This window comes from Sciurus vulgaris (genome assembly GCF_902686455.1).
Source record: "Sciurus vulgaris genome assembly, chromosome: X".
NCBI lineage: Eukaryota > Metazoa > Chordata > Mammalia > Rodentia > Sciuridae > Sciurus > Sciurus vulgaris.
The window spans coordinates 47,346,797-47,370,741 of NC_136471.1; the positions used below are offsets into that span (position 1 = coordinate 47,346,797).

The 23,945-nt window shown below is 40.4% G+C and overlaps 1 long non-coding RNA gene across 2 annotated transcripts in view; it reads left to right on the forward strand.

The window, feature by feature from the left end:
* Positions 1–23,945, forward strand: part of LOC306651851 — a 92,274-nt gene that overhangs the window by 38,567 nt on the left and 29,762 nt on the right. The window contains exons 3-5 of one of the 2 annotated variants that reach the window (XR_013761216.1): positions 3,849–3,989; positions 5,080–5,189; positions 10,573–11,970. This is a non-coding gene — a long non-coding RNA (uncharacterized lncRNA). Of the gene's footprint in view, positions 1–3,848; positions 3,990–5,079; positions 5,190–10,572; positions 11,971–23,945 lie in introns of those variants that run through there. The other variant, XR_013761215.1, reaches the window with a different exon arrangement.

The following is a 23,945-nucleotide window of genomic DNA, read 5'->3' on the forward strand; positions in this document are numbered from 1 at the left end:
ACAAGTTTTCTTGTGCATATGTTTATTTAAACATGTATGGCTGATTTTCTCTATTTGTTTACACAATATAGGAACTCATTTTAGTTTGTTAACCTGCTTGCATTATTGTAGAGGGTTGCATGAATTATATCTCCTAACAAGATTTGTGCAAGACCTAGCTCCTAGTACCTGTGGGAGCAGCCTTATTGGGGAATAGGGTTTGTGCACATGTAATTTAGGATCTTGAGATGAAATCATCCTGGATTAAGGATGACCCCTAAATCCTGTGTTTTTGTAATATTGACACCCACCCAGGAAGGAGGTCATGTGACTGAGATAGACATTAAATTTCTGCTGCCACAAACAAAGGGAAATGGAAACATGACAAGCTTTAAGAGTAAAGGATTCTCTTTTCTAAGCCTTCAGAGAGGGTGAGACCCTGTCAACACACTGATTTTAAACTTCCAGTGCAGAACTGTATGAGAATAAATTTCTCTTTTTGGCCATGAAGTTTATGATAATTTGTTATGGCAGCCCTAGGAAACTAATACACTCAGTAATAACATATCTCAATAATTTTGGTCCTGGGAATTGAGCCCAGTAGTGCTTAGCAACTGAACCACATCCCCAGTCCTTTCTATTTTTAATTTTGTGACAGGATCTTGCTAAGTTGCTTAGGGCCTCAGTAAGTTGCTTGGCTGACCTGCAACTTGCCATCTTCCTGCCTCAGCCTCGTGATTTGCTGGAATTATAGGCATGTGTCCCCACTCCCAGTCTTTAATTTTTCTTTTCTTGTTTGTCATGAAAATGTATATGTTTTGCAGGGTAACAAATATGATAAAGTCATTTGTTTACAATGATTCTAGTTCTGTTTGGAAAATTCACATGTATATCAAAGCAATTCCATGTGTTGTTGACCCCAAGCATACATGGCATTAACTGATTCATCTCTTCCCCCTCAGTGTCAACACTGTAGAGGTGCCACCACTATAGAGTCCTCCAATGACAAGGGCCTTCACCATTCATTACCCCAGCCCTGAACAGGCTTCCCAGACCTTCTACCACCCACTCTCAATTATTCCCTCTCCTGAACCCTGGATACAGCTGTCTAGACTGCTGACATCCCCATCCTCTTTCAGTCACTTCCTCCTCGGTCTGTGCTGCCCTGTGCCCACTGGTGACTGCCAAGGCATGCTAGAGCTACCTGGAATTTCATTGTGTGTTTTTACAGTATTCTTTTACACCTACCAGTTTTTGGAATGAATTAGAATCATTCTGTACAAGCTGGTTTTGAGGGTGGTATCATTTTTTCTGCTCGTTGTGTAAACTGCTCTGAAGAGATGTTTGATGATGGTGGTATGCTATTGCCACCTCGTGACAGAATTCTAAACTGCAGCTTTAACCACTGTGCAGGAAGGTGGGAGGGCGGGGCTTGCCCAAGCCCACTCTGCAGAGCTTTTTGTCCTCTGAATGGAAAAGGAGGCATTTCCAGTGGATGGGTATACCAATGACCTCCAGACCAAGGGTGAAGAATGTCATTATTATGCAGAGAAATTCTATGTGAGAGAAATAAAGTGATATCTTCTATTTATGGTTAAAATTCTCTGGATAAATAGAGACATATGAGTCATTATGAATTCAGGTCACTTCTGATCTTTGTAACCTGCCTTTACTTTAATTATGACAATATGTACATGTAAACATATTTCTTTCTTTTTCAAAATATTTTGTTTATTTATTTATTTATATGTGGTGCTGAGGATGGAACCCAATGCCTCACATGTACTAGGCAAGTGCTCTACCACTGAGCCACAACCCCAGTCCTGTAAACATATTTCTATGAAAACATTTTAAGTGACAAATTTGGTTTTATTTTACATTAACTTATTTTTTCATCATATAGATATTCCAAGTATTTTACTTATATTGTTGTATAAATATTTAGTTCCTTTACCACTTGTATTACAGACTGTTTTATTATCCTCACATATACATATATATATATTTATTTATTTGTAAATCCCCTTTTACTACAAGTTTCTCAAAACACTTTCAAAATCATTAAATATATGCTATTTTACATTATCCCAATATATTAAAATTATTATTAGTAATGCATATTCTTTAAAAATACTTTTAGTTATAGATGGACACAATACCTTTTATTTTATGTATTCATTTTTACGTGGTGCTGAGGATTGAACCCAGTGCCTCACATGTCAAGGCAAGTGCTCTACCATTGAGCTATAACCACACCTCTGCTTTTTTTTTAATGTATATTTTTTAGTCATAGATGGATACAATACCTTTATTTTATTTATTTATTTTTATGCAGTGATGAAAATCGAACTCAGTGCCTCTTGTGTGCTAAGCAAATGCTGTACCTCTGAGCTACAACCCCAACCCCAGGACGGTAGTCTTTATAACCAGATTCTTATTCATATCCCCCACTATGTCCTGAAGATAGACTTCTAAAAGGGAAATTGATAGGGTAAAGGGTATGCACCTATGTGGCCCTTGGATAAGTACTGCCATCCTGATATCCATAAAGGTAGTTCTCATTTAGTGTCCTTAAATGTAAGCATGTATAAAAAAGTATGGAGAGGCATGAGGAAGGTAATCATGCTGAGTTCATTTCACCGAGGGGAAGGCCTTCAACTATACTTTGGACCCATTCTTGAGTCACCGCCATAGTTGGAAGATGTGAAAGGGATCAGAGGTAAATCAGTCTTTCACTACAAGGGCAACCTCAGGAAATTTTTGGTCGTTCCTGTGTTTCAAAAGAAGACTAGGGGCCAGAAAAAGAAAGAAAGCAAGGTGGGTGGGCAGAGAGATAGACAGAGAGAGAGAGAGAGAGAGAGAGAGAGAGAGAGAAGGAAGACAATTAAAATCACACGTTTTAAAGTTGATGATTTTTAGTGAATATATTGAGTTGTGTAACTATCACCATAATTGACTTTTAGATGTTTCTGTCACCTAAAAATTCCCATTGTGCTTCAGTGCAGTTAAATCTGCACCCACCCCTAGTCACAGGAAGCACAGAATTGTGTTTTTTTCTCTATGAATGTTTCTGTTTTTGGCATTCCATGTAAATGTAATTATGATATTTGATCTTTTGCATCAGGATTCATTCACGTCAGATAATATTTTCAAGGTTCATCCATATTCTAGCATTTAGAATTCATTTCTGTTTATGGCTGAGTAAAATTCTCTTGTAAGGATATACTGCATTTTGTTTATCTACTAACTTCAATGGTCTTTGGATAATTTCCACTCTTTGTCAATTATGAATGATGATGCTGTGTACACCTATTTACAAGTTTCAATGTAGACAAGTTTTCATCTCTCTTGAGTATATACTTAGGAGTGGAATTGCTGGGCACATGGTGACTCCATGTTTATGTATTCGAAGACCTGCTAGAATGCTTTCATGGCCCTGACAACCATGAGGCATAGTTGGTAGTTTTTCTCCATTTTAGCTCATACTATGAGTTTTGAGAAAGAGTACCACAGAGTTGAAGCAACCTCCTCTCCACATCATATCTGGTACTACACGATGCTCCCATGACAAGTCTTCACTTGGTTACGGCAGTGTTCTTTAAGTTTCTTCAATGTACAGTAACAATTTTCCACTTGCCCAGACCAGAGAGTATGTGGAGAAAAGAAAGAACATGCTGGCATCGTTCTCTTTTCACTGTGAGTCCATGTCATTTCTATGTGGTGGAATGAGTTTCCTAATAGGGAAGTGGGAAGGAAAGAAGGGATTTGAATCATAACCATTCATCTGAAGTCACCACCCACCCCATTTCTTCCTGTTTCCTGAATTTTCCTGTCCCCTTATTTTATCCCCCTATTTTACACGAGAGAAGCATATTCCCTTGAGCTCCTGAATGGTGAGAGCAACTCCTCATGCTGTGTATGCTGCAAAGAATGCTGGAGCAAGACAGACAGATCTCCCTGGGCAAGCATTAGATCCAAACCAGAAACTTTGGAACATTCTTGACTCGTGGGTAAGTCTATTCACTCTCTTACCCTCACCTGGGAACACATATATCTGTTGAGTGTGAGTATCTTTGCTATGTGGAAGAGTTGTGGCAGGAAAGTGGACATAGGTAGAAACTGAGCACTTGGTGAATGAGTCAACACCCGGGGCATAGGGTCCTGGTCCTCTGTTTTCAGATTCTATTCTCATGTTGGGCACTTATCATCTTTCTGTCCCTTCCCAGGGGTGATCTAGATGACTACTTTCTCTCTATAGCCCCTACTGTCACAAAAGGCTGGGAAAAATAGCAAAAGCTGAGAAAGAGAGAGAGAGAGAGAGAGAGAGAGAGAGAGAGAGAGAGAGAGAGAGAGAGAGAGAGAGAGACAAACAGACAAAGGTGGCCTCTAGAGGACTTGCTGTTCTCTTCTCTCCTGGAGGAGTTGGAGAAAAAGAAGAAAGTCGGCACCCTATTTCCTCCTGTTGCAGACACGATCATGTTCCCAATTTTTCCTTACACTTAAACTCATGGACCAGCCAATTCACATGACTGGCCTCATGGCCTAAAGATTTCATCACCACCACCATCTTCAACATGGGGGGCTATTGAGTGAGTATTCACTCATGGGGCACAATACTGGGAAAGTTGAAAATGGCCAATTTCCAAATGGGAAGCTGCTGGTTCTGTTGTGGGGAGAGCAATAAATGGAACTTCATTTCCTTCCTGCCACTTATCTGAAGAGAATCTTAGACTCTGTGAGGCTGGGTTGGTCACATGTGAGATGGAACTCACGATACCTTCACTGACCTCTGATGGTAGATAGGAAATGCTGAAAAGTACCCATGGGACACTGTATCATTCCTGACTCCACTGCCTCCTCCCTCCCAGGGGAAGATGACATTGACCAAAGCCCTAAAGTGTTAATGCATAGGAACCTGTGCAAACGGAGCAACAAGCACTGAAATAGACCCCAGAAAGTGTAAGGTTTAGGCCAAGCACAGAGCTGTGGGATGTGTTACCTGGTGGTTGGGACAGGGGATTAAATCATGGCACCAATTCCTATTACAATATATGCTTGCTGTTCCTTACTTTGCCATCCTGTTTGACATGGGAGGAGCAGTTTCCCATTGATTCTGAGGTACAGCAGACAGTACAGAGCAAGACAACATGGATGCTGGACCAAAGATGGGAGTCAAGAGACTGGATACCTCTCTGACTTCAGATTCTTGGGTGAGTTATTTCCCCTGTGCTGGCCTCACCCTAGCACAGGAATGCCCCGTAATAGTTGCCTGAGCTTCGGGTCAAAAAAGAGTTTACTCTGGACACCACTGATGACATTTGAGTGATTGTTTTTTCTTAATTTGGCTTGAATCCCCATATGGTAGGCAGAATTCCAAGATGACCTCCAATTACCTTCCCCCTTGTGTAATCTCCTCTTCTTTGATCATGGGTTGAACCTGTGAATATGATATATCTTCCATGATTGTGTTCTGTTATGTAGCAAAAGGGAGACTATCTGGGTAGGTCTGACCTACTCAGTCAAGCTCTGTAAAAGTATGGAAGTTTTTTGGCTGCTCGGAGGAGGGGAAGTCAGGGATTCACAGCACAGGAAGCATTCAACACACCATGGCTGGCTGGAAGATGAAGGTAGCTACACAGCCGAGAATTGGACTAGTCCCTAACCAGCAAGGAACCTTTACAAATGACAGCCATAATGAAAATGAGGCCTTCAGTCCAATAGTCACAAGTAAATAATTTCTGTAGCAACAATCCGGATTTTAAAATTAGATTATTCCCCAGAGTCCCCAGTTGAGATCTCAGTGGGGTTTACACCACTACCTTGATTTTTTTAGGCTTGTGAGACACTAAGCACATAATGAGGTCATGCTGTGCCACACCTCTGACCTACAGATTTGTGAGCTATAGAATTGGAATATATGTTAGTCCCTCCACATGTGGTTACACAACTGCAGGAAATTTATCCATTCTAGTTAAGCCAGATTCATACTCATTGCATATACAGTATGTATGTGTGCAGATGATACTCGGAGAGAATACACCATGTGATGACTTTTACTAGTGCAAGGTGAAGCTGATGGTTATGAATACCCTATAAAGATTTTTAATGTAAATATGTTTGATTTAAGACATTTGAAAGGGGATCATAAATACCATAATAAGCAGATATGTCCACCTGGACAACTTTTCAGTTGCCTCACCCCCAGAAAGACCCATTATCCAAAATCTGTTTTTGACATTCTCATGCTTATCTCCACATTTTACCACTTGTGACTATGTACCTAAACAAAACACATGATTGCTGTGCTTGTTTGATATATTTTATATAGTTATTGAACATAATGTTCCTGAGATCTCTCTAATAATGCAGCTTTGGGGTTTTGATATTTTAACCATGCTTGGTGACCATGCTTACACATTTGTCAGAGTATTCCAGACTTAGAATGCAACCACTAATGGGGCCTCACTTGGAGATTGTCCCTTACGTGTTGGCAAGTGTCTGCAAAGGAGTTATATCAATTTTTCCTTTCCCAGCTTCATATGCAGTTTTCATGACTCCAGGATTTCTATTTAAACAGGACGCAACATAAATACAAATTCAGTGATCACATTTGTTTTTATTTCTTGTTTTTTTTTTTTTTTTTTTTTTTTTTTGTCAAATGCTATAATTGTTCCAGGACATATTCTGAGGCATAAAGAGTGAACACTATCTTTGTTGTTAAAATGCACGTAAGTGACGATTTGGGCCTGCATTTTCTTCTATTAGGTGCAGGGTCTCTGTTCTAGTGCTGAAGTCTTTGATACTTGGAGTTGAGCTGGGAAACACATTATTGCACAGATCTACAAACATAGGTGTTTTCATCATGTAGTTTTGGGGATACACATTAGAAAAGGGATAATAAATTTTAACTAGACAGTAAATACTAAAAAAGCTAAATGATCATCTTCTTTGTTGAGGTTTTTTCTCCTGATATGGACTGAAGAGGCCTCTGCCATCATCACTGATTTGTCACACTTCTTAAGGCTGAGCTGACATTTCACTAGCTAACTTGTTACCTTCAGGTCCCTTGGACCTGCTCCATTCATCCTTCCATCCAAACAGGAAAATTTGGCTCATGGCTGAGATGGACTATCCACAGCCACCCATAGTGTTAATATGGAGTAGTGCTTAAGTCCCTACTTCTGGAGGGACCTGTAGATCTCCTCCCTCATCGCTGTGTGGGCAAAATCTCCTTTCCTCTCCCTTCTCTGCATCCTTAGAGGCTCTCCCTTCCCTACCATGTACAAGCAGCCCAATTCTTTCCATGAGTTTAAGTTTTCATAAAAGATGGAAGAAACACAGACTTCAGACACCTTCTGTTTCTATCCTGCTATAAACCTCCGCTAGGGCAAGAGAAAGGGGCACCAAGACTGTCACCCTGCTGAAAATGCAGGAAGGTTAAAGGGACAACCAAGATTAGCCATCACAGTGCTATGTGTCCTGATAACCTTGGCTAGAGATTTGCTACCAGCAAAGCAAGGTGCCCCAGCACCCCAGAGCAGTTCAACACTGAGAGTTTCTGTTTGGCTCTGGCAATGGACCTGATCAACATCCTCTTTGCCATCTAGCTCTGTAGTTAGGAGCATGTGCTTTATATTTACACACAACCATGGAAAGAAGATAGTAATATTTCAGTAGCAGTGGTGTCCTGAGATTCAATCCAGACACTAAGGTGAAAATCCTGTAGCTGTACTCCTCTATTAAATCTGCTTCACAAATAATAGCTGTCTTTCCTCCCTGGAGCAGGAAATTCTTGTGGAACTTGACCCGCCCCCTCAGTTGTGGATCCTTAGCCAAGTACACATCAGAGTGACCTTGACAAGATTTCTCTAAACTATCATCAGGAACTCCCTTGTTGGTGGAAACAGGGCTTCTACATCAAAGGCCAATCAAGTTGTTCATCTGTAATCATATCTGGTTCAGTAAATGCATACATGCATTTGGAACCAATGTTGTATATGAAAGTGTATTTTCCCTTAATTCCACCAACACTAGGTGTTGTTAGGTTTTGTCTTTTATTGCCAATTTGATCTGCTCCTTTTATCATGAGCTGCCCATTGTGTCATCTAAAATGATCATTACATTTGCATATTCATAGGCTCCTAGGGTTTTGAGATTTGGCAAATAAAAAAACATGCAGTTGAATTATCATAAACAAAATAATATTGCATGCTACATCCAGAGAAACAGAATCAATGTATCTGTTCTTAGAAAACAAATTTATTTTCAGGAATTGGCTCACAGGATTAATGGAGGCTACAACTCCAACATCTGCAGGACAGGCAGGCAGATTTTATACCAGGGAAGATCCAGTGCTGTAGTTCAAGTCCAAAAGCCATCTGCTTCCCAAATTCCTTCTTACTTCCAGGTCAGTCCCTCTTTATTTTCAGGCCTCCAATTGACCTGATAAGGCCCACCCACATTGTAGAGGGTAGTCTACTTGACTCATAGTCCACTGCTGTAAATGTTAACTCCATCCAAAATACACCCTTATAGAAACATTGACAATGATGTTGAGCTATCTGGACCTCCAGAAGAGCATTGATGAGATATCTAGACATCGTGGCACAGGTAAATTGTTATATATAATTAACTATCACATACTTAAAAATTATTCCTTGTAGCTTGGTAGGCTGAAGCAGAAGGACTACTTAATACTACTAATTTGAGGCTGACTAGGAAACATAGTTAAACTCCAGTTTGAAAAATTTTGTTTTTCATCTATATTCCAAATTTGACTGGGTGTCCTCTATGTCCTCTTATAGTCCTACAAAGGAAAGGTTCTGTGGAGGACCAAGTTGTTCCAGGCAACAGCCCCACTGAGCTCAGCACAGGTTGATATCCATGTTAGGGACTCTCTGGATGTCCCAGGTGAGTGACACCTCCAGAGGAGTACAGCCCCAGGTGGTAGACATCATGTGGAGCAAAAAACACCCAGCTGAATCCATTCAACACAGAGGCTCCTATTATAAACATCTATCGTTTGGGAGTATATCGTTGAGAAGAAGTGGAAATCAGAGCATTATGGTGTTGGCAACTGGCCCATCTTCTTCTGTAGTCTGTTACCATTGGATGAACAGGGATTCTCTTATCCATAAAGACTTAAGGAGGGGGCTTTGTTATCATTTTGTCTATAGTAGGCATGTATTGGTTTATGTGTGGTGATATGTTTCTGAACATCACATCAATTCCTTTTTGAAGGGATTTCCCAGGGGAATTTTCATGATATATGCTTTTCTAGCCACTCTTGAAATTTAGAAACTATTTCCAATCTATATATGTGATGGATGCTTCATCCAATACCTTTATTTTATTTATTCTTTTTCATGTAGTGTGAGCTGCCTCACATGTGCTAGGCAAGTGCTCTGCCATTGAGCACCAAGCCCAGCCCCTCCAATCCCTTCCTATAAGATGAGCCGTCACTGCTTTCACCCCTTTTTAGGAATTGAGAGGCTCTTAGTACAAACTACTCCCTGAGCCATATGAAAAATTGTGTATCTTCAGCCAGTCGTGTGATGAGTGCAATATGACAAGGGACATTTGTTCACCTTAAGAAATGTTGTTGTGAAACACTGTCTCTTGTTACAGGGGTAGCCCTTGGCAAGGAAGTCACTTTCATTAGGCACATAGAGACAAGACTCCTTCAGTAGACAACTGATAGGTATGCATTGCAGTCCTTGACTTTGTCATTTCCCAACACAGCCCTGCTGAGGGCATATGTCTGCCTGATCCTGGGGATCATTAGTAGGAAGCTCAGGTGCAAGAAAATCTATATCACATTCTCCAATATTAACTTTCTTTGATACCAGGGATTGAACCCAGGGGTGCTTAACCACTGAGCCACATCCCCAGCACTTTGTACTTTTTATTTAGAGACAGGGTCTCACTAATTTGCTCAGAGCTTTGACAAGTTAATGAAGCAGGCTTCCATCCTCCTGCCTTGGCCTCCCAAGCTGCTGGGTTACTGGTGAGTGCCATCATGCCTTGTTCTAATATCACCTTTGTAGTAAAAGAGTTGATTTAGTGTTCTTATTCTTTGTTCACATATTTCATTTGGCACATAGGTCAGATTTGGGGAATCACTACTTTGGGTGACCCTTAAAACACAAACCTTGTGAAGTAAAAACATAGGAATAGGTGAAGCAGTAAAAACACAAAAATTGGGCAGGGGATATAGCTCAGTGGTATGGTGTTTGTCTACATTATATTGACTATGTTATTCTAGTCCTGCCTCCCTGAATTAACTGAGATTCCTCAAATGACATTTTTTTGGTGATCATATATCATAGAGTTGAGTAATTATGGACAGACTCTTACTTTTCTACCAGATGGCTAACTGTTTAGAGTGGTGTATTTTACGTGGCCCAGCCATCTTCAAGTGCCCTAGGAGCTATTCCTAGTTTCTGTGTGCTGGTACTACTCCCCTAGGGGCATGGAATTTCCCCCAAAATGGGCAGAGTTTCCCAACATTCCTGAACCCCAGCCTAGTCCCTCTACTTACTATGCTTTCTCAGGTGGTGGCCTGAAAAATGAAAGCATTTTTTTTCCCCTTAGTATGAAAAGCAAGAAGACAAAGAGCCAAGAAGAAGCATTTTCGGTGTGATGGAACAGTCTGCACTGTCGCTTGCTATAGCAACCTGACATCATATGGTGACCATGACAACTTTTTCCTAGAGACTTCCATGGTATGGCAGTAGGAGCAGGGCCCCAGCTTCAGGTATTTGGACTCACTGAGTGTGTGAACTGAGTTCTCCCCATCGCCTGAGTCAGCCTAGTTCCTCTAATTAGTGCACTTTCTCAGGTGGTGACCTAAAGAGTGAAGGTGTTTTGACTTCAGAGAAAAGAAAGGGGACTGAGAGGAGGGCTGTGCAGAGGCATTTCTAATGCTGAGGACCAACGTACGTGTCATGGCTGCCATAGAATCCAGATGTCATTATGGCTACTATGGTAACTGATGACATTTTAAAGGAGACCCACTTGCTGTGGTTGGAGAGTATTGTCCCACTTCCAGGTGTTTGGACAAAGTGGAGGGTGTTGGGAGATAAAGGGATTTGAGACCCAAATGACCTTGATGCTGCACTGGAACTTGGTACCCCACTGACTCAAGAGGGTGAGAGACATGGGACCCTCCTGGCCCAAGGCAGTGTGATGACCTGCGTGGATATTTTGGGATCATAAGTGCCTGTATGAATTTAGGCCACTTTTTATTCCTTTTCATAGTTGTTGTTAGCAGATGAGAGTTGAGTAACAGAGAAGGATAAGGTCCTGGTGAGAAGACCATTGTACCCTCTGGCTGTTATCATCACTACCCAGTTTACCAGTGCCACTGGTCACTGACCCAGTGCCCAGCATGGTGCCAGGCACACAGTTACTCTAGTGAGGCACAGTGACTTGTGGTTCTGTTTCTCCCTGGGAAGCTCCTGGTTGGGCTCATATCAAGTGTCTGAAGGATGCAGTTTCTGAGGGTCTGAGTGGTGATGGCTGCTGAAGCTTCTACTCCACATCTGAATGCTGCAGTGCTCAGGAGACCCCCACACTTCCACCCCTGGTGGGATATGACTCCTGCTTCATATGAGTTCACAGATCTAAACATAACCATGTTGTGGGATAATGTCTACGATGTTCACAAAATCATATAAAATAGACAAGCTCTTTTAACATCATCCTTTGAAGAAGAAAATGGAGTTTTGTCCCATTGGCAGCTTATATGCTTTGTTGTAGCCCTTGAGGCTCATCTAGGGTTGGCTTCTTAGTCTGAAAGCAATAGATCCTGCAGCTGTGGTAGGAACTTGATATTTAGCATGAATTTTAAATATACTTTTTTGATTGTACAAATTAAAACCATGATCCCTATCAAATCTTCAGATGAGTGTTGAAGTATGCAGTTGGTTAGAGGCACCAGGAAATTGTAATATAGAATCTTCCTTTGTAGCCAAGTTTTATCCATTCTTAAATTTTTGTAGAAACCAATAATTATCTATGAATTAGTTTGATGTCATTAATTTTTTATTTTATTAATATTTTAATATTAATTAAACTAGAATTTATCCTATTGTGATTCAGAGCTATGTTCTTTAAAATAACCAGATATACTGAAATATCAGTATGATTATTTTACCAGGTTTTATCATTTCATTTTTGTACTTCAGAAAGAAATGTGCGTCACCATTCCCTAAGTATTTAGATAGACCTCATTGCAAATAATTGCTTCTATTTTCATCATATATTGTGTGAAAAACTAGATAAGACCTAGTGACTATCTGTTAATATGACAGGATCATCTTAGTGGAAATTTCTGATTAACTGAATTTCATCAAATCTCTGAAGAGTGCAAGTGTATTTCCAATGCTTTATTGAGGTATGATTGATGTCTGCATATTTAAAGTCTTTTCTGTCGTAGTTTTGACTTCTGTAAGCACCAGTGAAACCGACACTACAGTGAAGGAAATAGATATCCATCACCCTAAAAAGCGTTTTCCTGCCCCTTTGCCATCCTCACACCCACATATCTCCCTCCAGCCTCCCTGCCTCTCCCACCCATCACCATTTTCAAGCAACCACTGTTCCCTCTCTGTTGATCATTTTGCATTTCTTATAGTGTTATGTAAACAGATTTGTATAATATGTATTCACTTTTGTCTGGCTTCTTATGCTCAACCTATTAATTTTAGATTTATCCATATGGTTGCAAGATTGATTATTTCCATTTTAATTGCTGAGCACTGTTTCATTATATGGATATACCATAATTTGGTTTTATCCACTCACTTTCCTATGGAAGATGGGTTTTCAGTGTGTGTAAATGTCTTTACATACACATAAGCTTTCATTCGCTGGAGTAAATAGTAGGAGTGCAGTGCCTCAGCGTATGGTAGACATAAGATTAATATTGTCAGAAAATGCCCAAATCTTTTCTAAAGTGGTCCTACCATTTTTCATTCCCATGAGCAGTATATGAGAGTTCCATTCTCCATAACCTTGTCAACACTTGGTATGGTCAGTCTCTTTAATTTTAATAATTCTGGCAGTATAGTAATATCTCATTACAGTTTTAATATTTGTAGAACAATGATGTTAAACATCTTTTATATAATTACTTGCTACTTATATATAGTCTTTGGTGAAGTGTTTGTTGAGGTTGTTTTGCCATTTATTTATTGGCATTTTTTCTTCTTATTGATTTGTGAATGATTTCATGTTTTCTGGATATGTCACCAGTCAGATATATTTCATACACTTTTCATATTCATTTTATTTACTTCATTTTGGTGCTGGTTATTGAACCCAAGGGTGCTATGCCACTGAGCTACATCCCCAGCCATTTTTTAAAAAAATTGGAGACAGGGTCTTGCTAAGAGGCCTAGGCTGGCCTCCACCTTGCAACCTCCCTGCTTTAACCTCCCGAGTCACTGGGGTTATGGACGTGCATCACCATACCCATCTTTTTCACAATCATTGCCTTCTCTTTTCATTATCTCAACCGTGGTTTTAGAAGAGAAGAACTTTTTAATTTTGAGGAGTTCCATTTATAATTTTCTTTATTTAAAGTTAAGATGCTTCTATTGGTCTTGTCCAACTTTTGCCTCACCCATGTTCACAGGATTTTCATTTTGTTCCTTACAAAACCTTACACATTTAGGTTTTATGTTTAAGTCTCAGATTCAGTTTGAGTTGACTTTTATATGTGGTACAATATATGGACCATGATTCATTTTTGTATGTTTGGATATCCATTCATGCTACAACCATTTGTTGAAAAGACCCTCCTTTCTCCCCTAAATTGCTTTTGCTCCTTTGTTGAAAATGAGTTGTCCATGTAGGTGTGAGTCTATTTCATGATTATTTATTCTACTTTGATATAACAGGGTTCCATTTCATGCTTTGAATGTAAACTTTGCTGCTCGACCACAGGTGGATCATTTTTAAACTGGCATGTTTTCCCCTTTTTTCCCTTTTCTCCCCCCCCCCCCGCATCCCCAATGGCAGGGGAAACAAGACTAACATTTTTCCCAACCCACGCTAAACTATCATGTCCTTCACTCCCTGAATTATATCACTGCCCACAAGAAAAAAGCAACTCCAAGCCTAGGAACTGGAGCAGTGGCTCTCTCAAGGACATCTACTGGACACTAATTAATTGTATCTACTGATAATGTTTGGATCCCAGTTCTTGTGTCCCTCCTTTAAAATTCCTGTGTTCCCACTGGCAGGGAGAATCAGCTACTGGAACAGGAGTTCCCATTGATTCTCCTTTGCTAACAAATCAATAAAACTCTTCCTGTTTCTCAAAACCTTGTCCTCATTATTAAATGGGCAATGGAGACAAGGACCAAGCCTTTGTATCATACTTACCTACCTTGAGGCCAACACTATAGTCTGATGAATGTAGGTTTATAAGGACTCTTGAAATCAGGTAGTGTTTGTCCTCTAACTTGGTTCTTTTTCTAAGTTGTTTATTATAGTCAAGGTTATTTTTATTTTCACATGGTGTGAAGATCAGTTTATAAATTTCTTTTAATGTTTTGTACGACTTTTGAGATTATAGTGAATCTGCATATTAATTTGAGGAGAATAGACATCTTAAAAATACTGAGTCCCATGAACACCATTTGTCTTCCACTTCTTTGGGTCCTCCTTAAATCTCTTGGCAATATTTTGTAGTGGTAAGTGTACAGGTATTTTACATATGTGTACAGATTATTTACACATATTCCATATTTTTGGTACTGCTGTCAATGGCATTACTACTTAAATAGCATTTGTAATTATTATATGTTCACTGAACCAATAAAAAAAATTTAATAATAGATATCAAGGAATATTTTTGTTTGAATGTATAGACTACTGTAGGATATAAAAGTTATTTGATTCTTAATATGCATAGACATGTATTTTCATACCATCTTCAGAAATTATTAACAATGCACTGAAATCAGGGAGAAAAATGTCCCAGAGCCAATACTGCAAATCATTTTGTAAAATATTGACCATTAAAATAATACAGTTTATTAGCTTTCAGCTTTATGTGTCCTGTATTTAAATCTGTGGAAAATATGAAGTTGTACTTGTTTTCCCCCAGTAAATTCGCCTCAGAAAATTCCTTGAATCATGGACTATGAGTTGTCCAATTCTATGTATTTGGATATGTGTTTATGCATCAATTTGTATATTGCTGAATCTGCCAGGAATGTGTACCGTAAGGTGTCCTTAAAGTAAAATACTCTGCATTATGTCTTCCCTGTATGGTTCCTAGCACACTTTAGGATCAAACAAAGGGGGTTGTTTCCTTTTTCTTGTTCTTCCTACTTTTGAATATTTAGGTTTCTTTTATTCTTTTGCAATAAAAGTAATGTCACAATGAATATATGTATATTTGTATTTGTATCTACACCAAAATTTTATGTTATTGACAGTACACATACATGCACTTTAATTTCTGGAATTCAGTTTAGTGAGTCAAAGAATAAGAGCATATACAATTTTGAAAGATATCAAATTTCCTTTCATGGCAGTTTTATTAGTTTCCTGTGTCTATTGAACCAAATCTCTACAAACTTAGTTGTGTAAAGCAAGATACATTAATTTTCTCAGAGATCTGGAAAGAGAAGTCAGAAATTAGTTCCACTGGTCAAAATCAAGGTGTCAGCAGGGCCGTGCTGTTGGAGGCTCCATGGAAGAATCTGCACTGTGCCTTTTCCAGCTTCTCATGGCTGCCAGCATTCCTTGGCCTATTGCTGCATCACCAATTTCTGCCTGCGTGGTCATACTGTCTTCTTCCTTTCTATGTATGTCAATCCTCCCTCTGTCCTCTCTCTTAAGGCACTTGTGACTATCTATAAGACTCATCCAATAATGTCATGTGAACTTACTATTTCATCATGCTTAGCTCAATCACATTTGTGAAGACTTCCTACCATATAAGGTAAGACTTACAGGTTCAACAAATTCTACTTGATATCATTTTCATCTCAATAGGCAGTGTAAAAAAGCATTTTTTTCATTTCACATTCTCATTAACTGAATATGTTGAAAAACATTTCATTCTTTGCCAATTTAATATTGAGAAATGATATCTTAACTGCAGTTTTAGTTGCATCTCTCTTATTAAATACAAACTTCAGGGGCTAGGGATGTAGCTCCAAGGTAGTGTGCTTGCCTTGCATGCATGCGGCCCTGGTTTGATCCCCAGAACCACCCCCCAGAATGTTTGTGCCTCTCTATTTTTGTGGGGAGGTGATACCACAGATTGAACTCTTAGAGGCACTCAAACACTGAACCACATCCCCAGCTCTATTGTATATTTTATTTAGAGATAGGGTCTCACCAAGTTGCTTAGTACCTCACTGTTGCTGAGTCTGACTTTGAACTCTCTATCCTCCTGACTCAGCCTCCTGAGCCTCTCTCTGTAATTACATGTGTGCACCATCATGTCCGGCTCCTTTTGTAATTTTAAAGACAAGTTATATTTTTTGTTTTTTATAGTTTATAAATATTTTCGATGGGCCTATTGGATTTTTAATGTCTCTGTATCAGCTTCTATATAGATTGGATAATCAACATATTTCTGGAGGTGTTAGCTGTTGATTTTCCCCATTGTCTTTCTAGTTCGCTATCATATTTTTGCCATGCATTAATATTATTTTTATTTTATATAGTCAAGTGTATCAATATTTTTACTTATAATCTTGGGTTTCAAGTTATAGTTAGGAAAATTCTTCCTACTTCCCACTAATAGGTGTCAGCAGAGCTAGGCCCTCTATAAAGGCTTTAAGGGAGAATCTGTTCTTTGCCCCTTCCAGTTTTCAGATTATTTAACAATTGTAAGATTTTAGTTTTGATATTTATACCGATACCATTTCAAATTTATCCCATTTTAAAACATGGAAATTGGTCTACTTTCACTTCTTTTAACCATATAGTTATCGAGGTCTCACCATAGCACACACTGCTACTGATTTGAAATGCTGTTTGGATCATATTCTAAATTTCTAAATATAATTTAACCCCTTGAAATTTACCATGTATTTATCTCCTCTGTCAGTGCAAGGCACAGCACTACCAATAGTTTTGAGGGGAGGGAGCCTGGATGTGCAACCTCTATATATCTTCCCAAAGTAACTCCTGTGATAGAGAAGGAGTGGATATAGAGAGAGTGAGATGTGTTTTTGTCATGGGCATCTTTCCACATTGATGAAGATATCATGGATAGAGATTAAGAATTCCTCAGGTTTAACCAATGTTGGATGATGTGGGCATTATTCTATCGCTGCTTCTCTGAAATAATAGATTCCCCAAATGACGTTTTTTGGTGTTCTTAATTCATAGAGTTGATTTATTGTGAGCGGTATATTCGTTTTCTAAGAGATAAGTAACCACTTAGAATGTGTATTTTACATACTCACCTACAGATGGCTAACTCATTACCAAGAGCCCTGGGAGATATCCTGGGTCTCTGTGTGCTGGTACTACTTCCCTAGTGTAACTTTCATTTTATTTTTATATTTTAAAGACAAGTTCTGTTTTTTCTTCTTTTCTCTTTGTGTGTGTGTTTATTCTAATTTTTATTGGTACCAGTTTTTGTACCGGGGATTGAATCTAGGGGTATTAAACTCTGTGCCACATTCCAAGCCTTTTTTTGTATTTTACTTAGAAACAGTCTTGCTTAGTTGCTTAAGGCCTTGCTAGGTTGCTGAGGCTCACTTTGAACATGTGATCCTTTTGCCTCAGTCTCCCTGAGCCACTGGGATGAAAGGCATGTGCCATTGACCCTGGCCCTAGTGTCACTTTTAAAGCCAAAATGGTACCTGAGAACAGGATCACACTTTTTTTCCACTAAATTGGGCAGCATTCCTAAAATTGCCTTGGATCCAAGCTAGTCACTTTAATTAATATGCTTTCTCAGTTGGTGGCCTGAAGTGTAAATTTTTCCTCAGTTAAAAGCAAGAAGACAAAGAACCATGAAGAGACACTTTAAATATGATGGAACAGCCTATGCTGGTGGTTGCCATAGTAACTTGATATCATCCCAATGATCCTGATGACTTTTTACTAGAGACTTCCATGGCCTGATGATAGGATCAGGGCCCCTCCTTGAGGTGTTTGGATTCATCTGAGGGTGTGGACAGAGTTCTTCCCATTGCCTGAATCTATGCCTAGTTCCTCTAATAGGTACACAGTTTCAGGTGGTGGCCTGAAGGGTGAAGATGTTAGGGGACAAAAAAGAGGCCTGTGCAGAGGCATATCTGGTGGGGATTACCTAATGGGGCATCACAGTTGCCATAGAAACCTGATGTAATTATGGTAACCATGGCAACTGTGATGACATTCAAATGGAAAAGGAGTTGGTCTAGTTAGGAGAGCAGCATCCTACCTCAAGGTGTTTGAACTCAGTGGAGTGAGTGAGTGTCCCCCCCAGTGGAGGCTAAGCCTGCCTGGGGTGTGGGGAGATACCACAAGACCCACGTTGCCTTGTTCCTGCTTTGGGACTCAGTGCCCCCAGTGACTGGAGAGGGAGAGAGATGTGAGAACCCCCTGACCCCAGGCAGCTTCATGTACTGTGTAGTTATTTTGGGATCATAAATACCTGTATGAATTTAGGCCACTTCTTACTCCTCTTCGTATTTGTTGGTAGAGGAAGAGAGATGAGTAAAAGAGAAGGAAAAGGCCCTGGTGAGAAGCCCATTGCACCTTCTGGTGGTTGGGATCACTTCCCAGTAGTACCAGTGCCATTCTTCACTGACCCAGTGCCCAGCATGGTGCCAGGCACACAGTTACTCTAGTGAGGCACAGTGACTTGTGGTTCTGTTTCTCCCTGGGAAGCTCCTGGTTGGGCTCATATCAAGTGTCTGAAGGATGCAGTTTCTGAGGGTCTGAGTGGTGATGGCTGCTGAAGCTTCTACTCCACATCTGAATGCTGCAGTGCTCAGGAGACCCCCACACTTCCACCCCTGGTGGGATATGAGTCCTGGTTCAAGTGAGTTCACAGATCTAAACATAACCTGTTGTAGAATAGTGTCTACCATGTTCACAAAATCATCTAAAGTACAGCAGCTCTTTTGACACTGTCATGAAAGAAAAATGGAGTTTTGTTCTACTGGCAGCTTGTATGCTTTGTTGTACTCCTCAAGGCTCATCTTAGAGATGGCTTATTAGTGTAAAAGCAATGAATCCTGTAGCTTGTGATATAAATGTGATATATAACATGTTTTTTAAATAAATTTCATATATTTTTTAAATTGTATTGTCATGGAAAATAATGGCACAAGGAAGAGACAAGTGGCACTTGGAAATGCAGAAGAGCAAGGTTTATTCAGCACAGATGCGTGTCTAGCAGTGTCTTCTCCAAGAGCTAATCACAGCCCTTTGTTCTCAGTATCTTTTATATGATACAGACTTCTGGGTTTTAAGACTTTCTCACGTAAGTAGCCTTGATCCCTTTTCTCTCTTTCTAGGCAGCTCTGGTTCCTGCCACAGCTGCTAAGCAAGCATGAATACAGAAGCAGAAACTAACAGGTTGCAGTTATTAACAGAGATTAAAAGGACAAAGAAAAATCTTAGGAAGGAGTTGCTGTTTACTTTCCCCCCTCTTGATCCTCAGGATACATCTGTAGCCTATAGAGAGCATCATTTTTTCACTTGATGGTATCCTCTCATGAATAATAGATGAGAGGTGGTCTTTTTTCTTAAAACTGTCACTTTCTCTATAAACATTTTTATAAAACTTATTAGGAGGAGCAGGAAGCAAGGAATAAGTAGGCAACAAATACTTAAGGCTATAGTCATCCCTATCATTGTCGTCGTTCTACCTTTCTAATAGAACCATCCTCTGAAGAGGCTGAGTCCCATCCATTCCAAGTCTGTACAGGCACAATGGAAAATTTTAACATACAATCTGTGATCTTTTTTTTTTATAACTTCCCCTGGTCATCTATATGTAAACAACAATTACTCAAGTTTAATTTTCTACAGACCCCTCCCTCAGAGGCAAGTAAGTAGTCCAAGGCCAAAGGGTTCTTGTAAAGGGAATTCTGCAGCTTAGTTTTTTGTTGAGCCAATATATCGAGGACCTCTGCTGATTCGTTTGTTATAATCTCCAAAACTGCCTGTAAAATTATAATGCAACTTGGCATATAGGTAGGGGTACAATATCCCCAAAACCCATCTTCTGCCCAAGTGGCAGATCCATAGTTCTGAAAAATGCATTCTGGGGGCAATTTATCATTCTTCAAATCACAAATCTGCAGGTCCCTTTGGTTTTTCTTGGTGACCTGTGTTTTATATATTAGTATTCCCAATTGTTCTCCTTTTGATAATGAGAATGAGAAGAAAGACAGTTGGATTGTCCCTAACACACATGCCCCAGAATAGGCCATCTTTCTGCATATTATGCAACATAATCCTTTTGGGGCTCGCCATTGGAGACTACTAGCACTGATATCATCCCATGTCTGTCCGAGGTGACAGAAACTAGGCAAAGGGTTAGGATTTGGCTCTGAATATTTTGAGGAGCACCACCATTGGGTTTTCTGAGTTGTCACATTATAGTACCTTTGTCCTAAACATGTTAGGCTTCCAACAGGAACAGTGCATTGCTTTTCTTTTTTGGAAAGCCAGTCTCTGCCTATGATGGAAGTTTTGAGGAGCCATATTCCATCAACAGATTGGGGTTGCCCATTCTCATTGTGAGACTCCAACAAGTCCAATTCTCTAGTCTGCCAAGGCCATTGGTCTCCCATATTTGTTCCCCAACATACATAGCAAGAAGAGTCCTTTAAGGTTTGTGCAATGCAATCTGCTAAGGGTAAAAACGAGTTCTCAGTTTTGACAGAAATTGGTAGTGGTGTGTTTTTTATCTCCTCATAAAACGAATGAAAGATCTGGTGAGAGGCAGTTTGAAATGTGACTGTAACCCTTTGGAAGTATAACAGAATTCCGGGGTCAGTGCCCCATCCATATATGCGTATGCCAATCATAAAGCCCTCCTTCCATCTAGGTTCACTTGTGTTGTAAATGGTGAAATTAACTGGGTTACAGGTTTTAGTTGGGCAGTCAGGAGGGGCTGTGCCCTTTTGAAGGATGGCTACTTTGTCTCCTTTATCCCATGTAGTCCAGGACTCACATCCCCAATAGGGACAGTAGAATTCATCAATAGCTCTGCATCTGGCCCAGAAGGATGTGCGTTGCTCACACATATATTTATCTTGAAGCCTGTATGTTCGTTCCCATGATAGGCTTCCACAGGGTGTTGCCCCCTCCTGGAACCAGGACCCATCCATAGCTTCACAGGCATCAAAGAGAAGTGACACTGGTAACTTAGGGTTGGTGATTAGAGTTTGAGTGATTAGAGGTCCTTTCTTGTGACGGCGCCGGACCTCTAACCACTCCTCTGTTGGTGAGTATTGTGGGTCAAAGCATGTATATTGGTCCCCGTGTTTACAAACAGAATACATAGTTCTGTTGTGAATACAACCCTCTTGAATTTCTCCAGGGCAGGAGAAATGGGTGGAATAGAGCAAGGTCCATGCAACTCCCTGGTCTGATCGAGTTACTCGGATACATGGGTCACATGAGGTGGGGGAATCTGGCAGGACTGTGGGGGCCCAGATGAACAACAGCAAGCAATAAGCATACATACTGAGAAAAGGAAGACCATGTAAACAGTAAGGAAATATTTGCACAGAATAAAACAGTTGTATTTTTTTCACCAGGTGGTCGACTCCTCAGACTTCAGCCGTGCGTTGACTGACCAGCTTCCAGTGTGGCCAGAGCAGGGCTTTGAGATCACTGTCTCTTTGTAGTGTCAGGTGCAGAGGTCTCTCTGGATTAAGGACTGTCCTCAGTTTCCTCTGATCCTCTGTTGGGCCAGCAGGTTTGGCTCTGGAATGGTGGATCCAGGTGTCTATTCCTGTTACTTTGAAAGCAGTAGGGGTAGTTAACATTACAGTGTAGGGACTCTTGCACGTTGGTTTTAAGGGGGCTACTTTTTCCAGTCTTTTATCTATGCTTGGTCCCCAGGTTTGTGGAGGTGAGCAGATATACTCAAGGATATTTTTATTCTATCTTTGACCAGCTTCTGTATCTGAGAAATGGTGAGTCTCTATCCTTGTAGCAGCTTATGTAAATCTGTCTCCCAGTTCACCAATGTCACCTCTTAAGCTGATCAGCAGGGGCAGTTGCCCATATAGGATTTCAAATGGTGAATTCTATACTTGCCTGGGGCAAACATCTCAGTTTTAAGAGGGCCATGGGTAATATGTCTATCCAGGACAGGCTGATTTCCAGACATAGTTTAGCTAATGTTAGCCAGAGGGTTTGGGTTCACATGCTGTACTTTTCCTAAGCTCTGTGGGTGATAAGTATGTATTTTCCACTGAATTTTTAAAGCCCTCACCACATTCTGTCCTGCTCAGCCACAAATGCTGGTCCATTGTCTGACCCTATGGTTGGAAGAATTCCATTTCTGGGAATAATGTCTCTCAGGAGAGCCTTGGTTACTTCCCCTGCCTTTTCTGTTCAGATTGGAAAATTTCCCACCCGCCCCAAGAAGGTGCAGACAGAAACTAATAAATATCTATATCCTCAACTCATGGTGATTTCAGCGAAATCTACTTTCTTATCTTAAAATGGGGATAGTCCACAATGCTGTGTTTCTGCTGGATTTCTGGATCCCGGGTGAGTGTTGTTTTGTAAGCAAGTCATGTATCTCTGGGAGAGGGAGGAGCAGAGTTTTGGGAGATGAGCAATGAGGTAGTACATGTTTAATAAGGTTTCCATGGCAATTTTCTCCATGTGGGATAGTTCACATTGTTGGAGGAGTAGACTGTAAGCTAGTTGTTCTGGAATATAAACTTGTAGTGTCTTGTAAGCCACCAATCTGTCTTGGCCTTGGTTCCCCCTTCCTTTTTTATCCATTCCTGTACCTCAGGAGAGTACCTGCAAATAGCCAGTATTTCTGGGGCTAGCAATATTTTGGATTTTTCTGGGGGTGCTGCCTGGCATCAGTGTGGTGCTTGTTTAGGATCTGGGTCATCTCCTTTGTAGTGGCCCTTGCAATGGGCAACTGCCACCTCCTTTAGCAATGCCAGAAGTTTAAGAATTTTATATTGGATTTTGATTCCTTTCCCTTCTGCAATGAGGATCCTCTTTCCCTGGATATAGCTCTCTGGACATTTAGAGTAGCAAAGGCATGCTGAGAGTCAGTACAGGTGTTGACCTACTGGTTTTGACTGAGTTACAATGCCCTAATTAATGCCCACATTCTGTCCTTTGTGCTTACCCTTGGTCAAGCACTTCTGCCTCTACTACCTTAGAGTCAGACACCACAGCATACCCAGCTATCCTCTTTCCATCTTCCATGAAACTACTTCCATCAGTGTATAGGATCAAGTCAGGGTTCTGGAGAGGTCTATCAGTTAAGACTGGTCTGCTGGAAAATATTTCATCCAGTACTTCTACACAGTCATGGTCAGGGGGCCCTGATTCCTCTGGTGGGAAGATATCTTGGTTTAGGGTTCACACAACTTCCATTTTAACCCATGGATTCTCACTTTGATATCCCCTTGATACCAAGTCATTTGTGCATTTGTGAGCCAATGGTGACCTCTGCTGTTCTTCAGGGTTACAACTGAATGTGGGCCTTTAACATTGAGGTTTTGTCCAAGTATCAGTTTGTCAGCTTCCCTTATCAGCCAAGTAGTGGCTGCCAGTGCTCAGAGGCAGGGTGGCCATCTGTGGGTGACTGAGTCATTGTTTTTAGATAAACATGCCACGAGCTTTTGCTAAGTTCTAAATTCTTGGGTTAGGACTCCCAATGCCATTCTGTTCTTTTCATGAACAAAGTGGTTGAACTCTCTGGTTATATTTGCAAATTCCAGGGCTGGAACCTTAGAGAGTTTGACCTTGATTGTCTGAAAGTCCACCTCTAGTTT